At 33.6% G+C, this 6303-nt stretch overlaps 1 pseudogene; it reads right to left on the reverse strand.

Annotated features, from left to right (window-relative positions):
- Positions 1 to 275: 275 nt before the first annotated feature.
- LOC119806151 lies at positions 276 to 428 on the reverse strand (annotated as a pseudogene).
- Positions 429 to 6303: the final 5875 nt, after the last annotated feature.

The following is a 6303-nucleotide window of genomic DNA, read 5'->3' on the forward strand; positions in this document are numbered from 1 at the left end:
CGTCCATCTCAGAGAGGAGAATCATGGAGACTGCATATGGCGACTGCCTGAAGCGTCTCCCCTCTCTTTCCCAGAATTCTGTTCTGTCTACTCCGCCTACCTAATTTTCTGTTCTCTTAAAGGGCCAAGGCAGTTTTCTTTATTAATTAACCACTGAAAGTAACATAGACAGATAACTCTCCTCCATCATCCAATGACCATAAAGCTTTTATGCTTAACACTGTCGTCTAAAAATCTGTGATTTTTAAGTTTTTATTTTCTTCTTTTTTATTTCTAGGGAAGAGTGCAAAGGAATTCCCCAAATTATGCAGCTGATTTTCCTGTGTTAGGAAAAATCACAAGGGTCAGCATATTTGGAGTGCAATGAAGAAACCTCATACAAGGAAAACTATCCTCATAATCATGGTATTTCCATTTCCAGGAAGTATGTTATTTATTTTCTCTTGTAGGTTCAAAAGCAGTTTATGATTGTAATGTTGTTCTTTAGTCAGATGGTCATAAGTTGGATAACATACAATGCAATCAGTTCCTTTTCTGATTACATCAGATTGCTATTAATATTAAAGCAATACTTCAAATGTTTCTTAAAATGTTTCTTCAAATTCTTACAACCACATATTCTATAGAATATCTTACGAATAAACTAAATAAGGTTAAAATAATAGTTTGTCAAAAAGTATATGGATCTCATCTGAAATTGTGTTGAAAGAGTTAAGAAAATGTCTTGACAAAAGGAACACTGGCATTAACATAGGAAAGATAGATGACAATAAACACTGTATTGAATCCATTCTATATTAATCCTTTAGAAATATTGAACATTTAAGATGTAATTACACTATGCCCAAAATTATTTAGCTGGTTGCTTTTATTTAAATATAATTTATTAGGTAATTTAGAACAAAATATAAAGAAAGTTTTGTAATCCTTCAAAGTACAAGAGATAATTTCTTTCTGGTATTTCCCAAGAATAAATGGAAGTGAAGTCCCAGTAAATGTTTGATTGTTTGGTTACAAATGAATTGTAAATGCAGAACAGTAATCAAAACTATGTTTATTTTATTCCAAAGAATAGATAGCCACAAACATGTGATTTAATATTCAGGGAAATTGATAATGAGTTGAAAAACTTGATGCACAAAAACCCAGGTATGTTAATGCACATATTAAAGGAAAAAAAATGATCCTGCATTTTCAATAGATAGCTAGTGTAGATGGAAAAAAAGTTTCCGATTTAGTGAGAAACTCTGCCTGGAAAACCATGTTCATAAAAGTTTTAGAAAAGGTTTGTTATTATTGCAAATAAAAATTATCAATGAACTATATAATATGAGTTTAATGTACCTGGAAAATGATACAGATGAGCAGAAAGTGTAGTCTTAGTTATCCGGAAATGTCAATTCATGCTTTTTAGTGAAAAAGAGACAACTGAAAAGAGATAAACTCTTGTATAAGCAATGTATGCATAGATTAATAGTAGACACACACTCTATCAATTGACATGACATTCATAACATATAGATATACAGGGAAATAAGACAAGGATATGGTGTATTCACACACTGAAACCCAAACAGCTTTCCCCACAGAATGATCCATGAAAATCTTTATAACAGAATACTGTTGTTGATACTTTTGGAAGAATGGAATAGAAGTTTCAAGATTAGACGTAGATGCTGTGTGTATCAGTTGGCTTAATAAATTCATGCTTAGGCATGCTCTTGTGCAATTATTAAAATGTTAAAAGAAAAAACTGAAAAAAAATGAAGAAATCTTTTTTTTTTTTAATAAATGCTTGGCCCACAACCCAAAATGAAGAAATCTTAAATAGAATGTCAAGAATAATGACAAAAAAGCTTTGCCCTCAAGATATGTAATTCAAATGAAATTAATAAGATTCATATGGTGGATAGGTTGTCAGTAAAAGATTTTTAATGGGGATATGGTGAAAGTGGAACTTCTTTTATCTGATTTTTAATATAAATTACTTAAAATATTTTATAACCTAATAAAATATGATGTCAAGTTGGTCAATGATATTAAATAAATATATTACATTGCTAATACAGTAATTCAGATGATTGCATGATTCAAAAATATCAATATTTACATGAGAGGATAACAATAACTCAAATAATCATGGACTATGAGAGGAAAATATTAATGCTCAATATTCTTTGAGAATGGTTTCTTTTTAAGGCTTTGATCGAATTGTTTTTGAAAGAAAAAACACGTAATTAATGTGTTTTTCCATGATGAAAAAAGAAATAAAATATTAAAAGTACTGCTATGACATGTCCAGATATAGAAGCATATTCATGTGATAAAATGTACTGGATCAGTTAGGTGCTGTCTAAGGAAGATCATATAATTTGACCACGGAAGTAAAATTTACTGAAAGGAAAGTATAGAATAAAAAGAAATAGAATTAGTGAGCCGAGAATTAGTGTCATTGTAGAGTAATATAATGTGGGAAAATAACTGTGTAATTAGAGTCCAAAAAGAAGAAATGGTGTGAAAGCAAAAAAAAATCCATAGTATTGGCTAAATTTTTTTCCAAATATAATAGAACTATAAAAACAAAAGTCCAGCTAGTTCCAGGACAGGCTCCAAAGCCACAGAGAAACTCTGTCTCGAAAAACCAAAAAAAAAAAAAAAAAAAAAGTCCCCTAGGCCTACGCTCATAGCTCATACAATACATTCCTACATTCCAAACACAATCTCTTCTTTCTTCCTCCTCCACCACTCCTCCTCATCCTCCCCACACCGCACCTCGTTTCAGTGCCCCTCATTTCCCCGTCCGCAGATTCATTTCTACTTTGTTTTCCTCAAGAAAAGAGTGATTCTTCAAGTAATATTAACAAAACTTGGTGTAACAATATGCAATAAAACTTGCCATATACCATTGTATCAGGCCTGGACAGAGCAACCCATTAGAAGCAAATAGGTCCCATTAGTAGCAAAGCATTCAGAGTTACACCCATTCCCACTCTTCAGATTCTATCGAAAACTACAAGCTAAAAAACCACAGTATTCATACAGAAATTCTCCAGTGAAAAATGAAGATGTAGTTTATAATTGCAGAGTCAGGGATTGAGCCAAATAAAACAAAACCAAACAAAACACGCTTAACTGAGGCCAGCCTGGGCTACTTATTGTGGAACTTTGTGTCAACAACCCCATTAAATAAAAGATTCTGCCAAGTACTGAATACTCACACCTCGATATTAGCAACAAAGAGGTAAAGGTAGACTAGTAACTGTGTGTTTCCTAGAGAGTCAGGGCTATAGTATGAGAGCCTGACTCTAAATAAGCAATGCAGATTTTAATTTAAAACGTCACCGTAGAACCTTCACCTGGCTTTGGATGGAGAAAATGACAAAGCCCCACATAGAAGCACCGGATTGAGCTCCCAAGGTCCTGATGAGGAGCAAAAGGAAGGAGATCATGAGCAAGGAAGTCAGGACCGTGAGGAGTGCGTGTACCCATTGAGACGGTGGGACAGATCTAAAGGGAGACCACCAAGTCCAGTTGGAATGGGACTGATGGAACAGGGGACCAAACCGGACTCTCTGAATGTGGCTGACGGTGGAGGAGGACTGAGAAACCAAGGACAATGGCGATGAGCATGAACTCTACAGCATGGACGGGCTCACTGTGAGCCTTGTCAGTTTGGTTGCTCACCTTCCTGGACTTAGGGGGAGCTGGGAGGACCTTGGACTTAACATAGTGAAGGGAACCCTGATGGCTCTTTGGCTTGGAGAGGGGCGGAGTGGGGGTATGGGTGGAAGGGAGGGGAGGGAAGGGGGAGGAGGAGGGGAGGAGATGGAAATTTTTAATAAAAAAATAAATAAATAAAAAGTTAGAAGTTGTCTTTTAGAACATTTTAGGGAGTAATGACACCACTGGGAACTTTTAAAATGTATTGAGTTATTCTTCATATATGTGTATAAAGAAAAATCATTAAATATACTAAATTTCAAATATTTGCCTCTGTAGACAGAACAAGTCTGTGGAGACACTGCAACATATCTTCCAAAGAAAAACACAGCTTCCAAGATGATTCTCTCTCTGTCTGTTCAAATGTTGAAGTTTTTTTTTAAAGGAAGACCAAATATTGATCACCTTTGTATTGAAGACTATCCAATAAGCATGAAGAAATTTATATTTAAGATACTTATTGACCAAAGGCGTGAATTAATGACTATAATATCTTATATGTGAAGAAAAATCTAGACTTCAAAGGTCTTTCTTTAATTCGTTCCTCTAGTTGTTTGCAATGATATCTCGTGTGTCAGGTTGGATGGTTTTCAAATGAAAACTGGTATCTACTTTTCTTAAGTCAACAGTTTCTAATGCTTACTGAAATAAGACTTACAAAGGCATTGGAGTGCTATTTACACCTCGGATAAAGAAAAGGAAGTGTTAGCATTTGAGAAGTAGCTGTTTTGGAAAATTTCTAATGAGTTTTGAACTAAAACATTTGGTTCCACTCATAATTTCAGGAAATGAATGTATAAGATTGTATAAATAAAGCCTTAAGTATTCTTCAAGTTCACTCATTTTTAACATAAATGCAAAATAGAGTAAAATATAATTTTAGTAAATGACTAATGAATGCAATTTTCAATACTAATCATTGTCAATTGTGGGGCAAAAACACAATTTAATAAAGGTAATTTGACACATGTATTATATCTTTGCTTGGACAACTTGAATTTCATGTAACTACATGTCACCAACAATCACAGAATTACTAAATGATAGAATACTTTCAAATTGAAGCCATTAAAACATATTTTTAAAATGGCCTGACACAATGTCTATTTTTATTCTGATATATAAAATTTTTATACTTGTTGGAGGGAAATAAAATTTAGCATCTAAATACATATGAATGAAAAATTATACATTTTCTGTTCAAAATATAAATAGATTTTATAAAATGAAAAGATTTCAAACCTTGCCATAAATTAAACTTAAATTTTTATATTTTACAATTATCTTAGGTACGGTTTCTACTGCTGAGAAACCCCTATTCCATTCAGCTCTCTTGGTACCCCTCCTCTCACGCCACCTCCATGTGATGATGCATGTTCACATTTGTTACATGCCCCCAGTTCATCTATCAAACCACTTCTATTCCCCCTTCCAAGGGAGATCTGAATCTTCCCCCCTTGTGCCCTCCTTGTTAACTAACCTTTCTGGGACTGTGGATTGTAGCATGATTTGGTTTCTGATTTTATTAATTTGAATATTCTCTCTCTGCCTTATAGTTAATCTGGATAAAGGTTTATCTATACTCTGGATTTTGTCAAAGAACCAAATCTTTGTTTTATTAATTCATTGTATTGTTCTCTTTGTTTCTAATTTATTTTTTAACTTACAGCAAATATTCATTTATATTGAACACTTACCATGCTTGTCTTTCTGGGTCTGGGTTACCTGTCTGGGGATAATTTTTTTCTAGTGCCATCAAATTTTCTTTAAATTTCATGATGTTGCAGTTTAACACATTTTCTTTACACATTCTTTGATTGAGGGATATATAGGGTTTTCCAGGTCTGGTTATTATAAATAAAGCTACTATGAACATAGTTGAGCAATTGTCCTCCAGCAATGGAAAATTGTTTCTTTTACTCCGCATCATCTTCAGCATGTTTTCTCACTTGTGGTTCTGTTCTTAGCCATTCTCATAGGTAAAAGGTGGAATCTAAGAGTTAATTTGAATTACATTTCCCTGATGGCTGAGGATGTTGAGCATTTCTTCAAGTATTTTTCAGCCATTTGGTATTCTTCTATTAAGAATTCTCTGTTTAGTCCTGTTCTGTACCCCATTCTCAAATGGATTCTTTGGGAATTTGATGCATACTTTTGGGAACTTTTAAAATATTTTAGAAATCAGTCCTCTGTCAGATGTTTGGATGGTGAAGATCTTTTCTCATTCTGTAGGTTGCTGTTTTGTCTTATTGACAGTGTCCTTTTTCTTACAAAAATGATTGAGTTCCAAAATGTCCCATTGATTAATTTTTGAATTTTGTGTCTGTGCTGTTGGTATTTGTGTGCTATTGGTTTGGGGATGTTAATTCCTGTGCCAATGTGTTCAAGACTATTTCTTATTTTCTTTTCTGTCATGTTTAGTGTATCTGAACGTAAGTTGAGAGCTTTAATCCACTTGAATTTAAGTTTTGTGCAGGGTGATAGCTATTGATCTATTTACATTTCTGTACATGCAGACATCCAGTTATGGCAGTGCGAGTTGTTGAAGATACTTTCTCTATTCCATTGTATGATTTTGACTTT

Source organism: Arvicola amphibius, chromosome 1 (genome assembly GCF_903992535.2).
Source record: "Arvicola amphibius chromosome 1, mArvAmp1.2, whole genome shotgun sequence".
Classification (NCBI taxonomy): Eukaryota; Metazoa; Chordata; class Mammalia; order Rodentia; family Cricetidae; genus Arvicola; species Arvicola amphibius.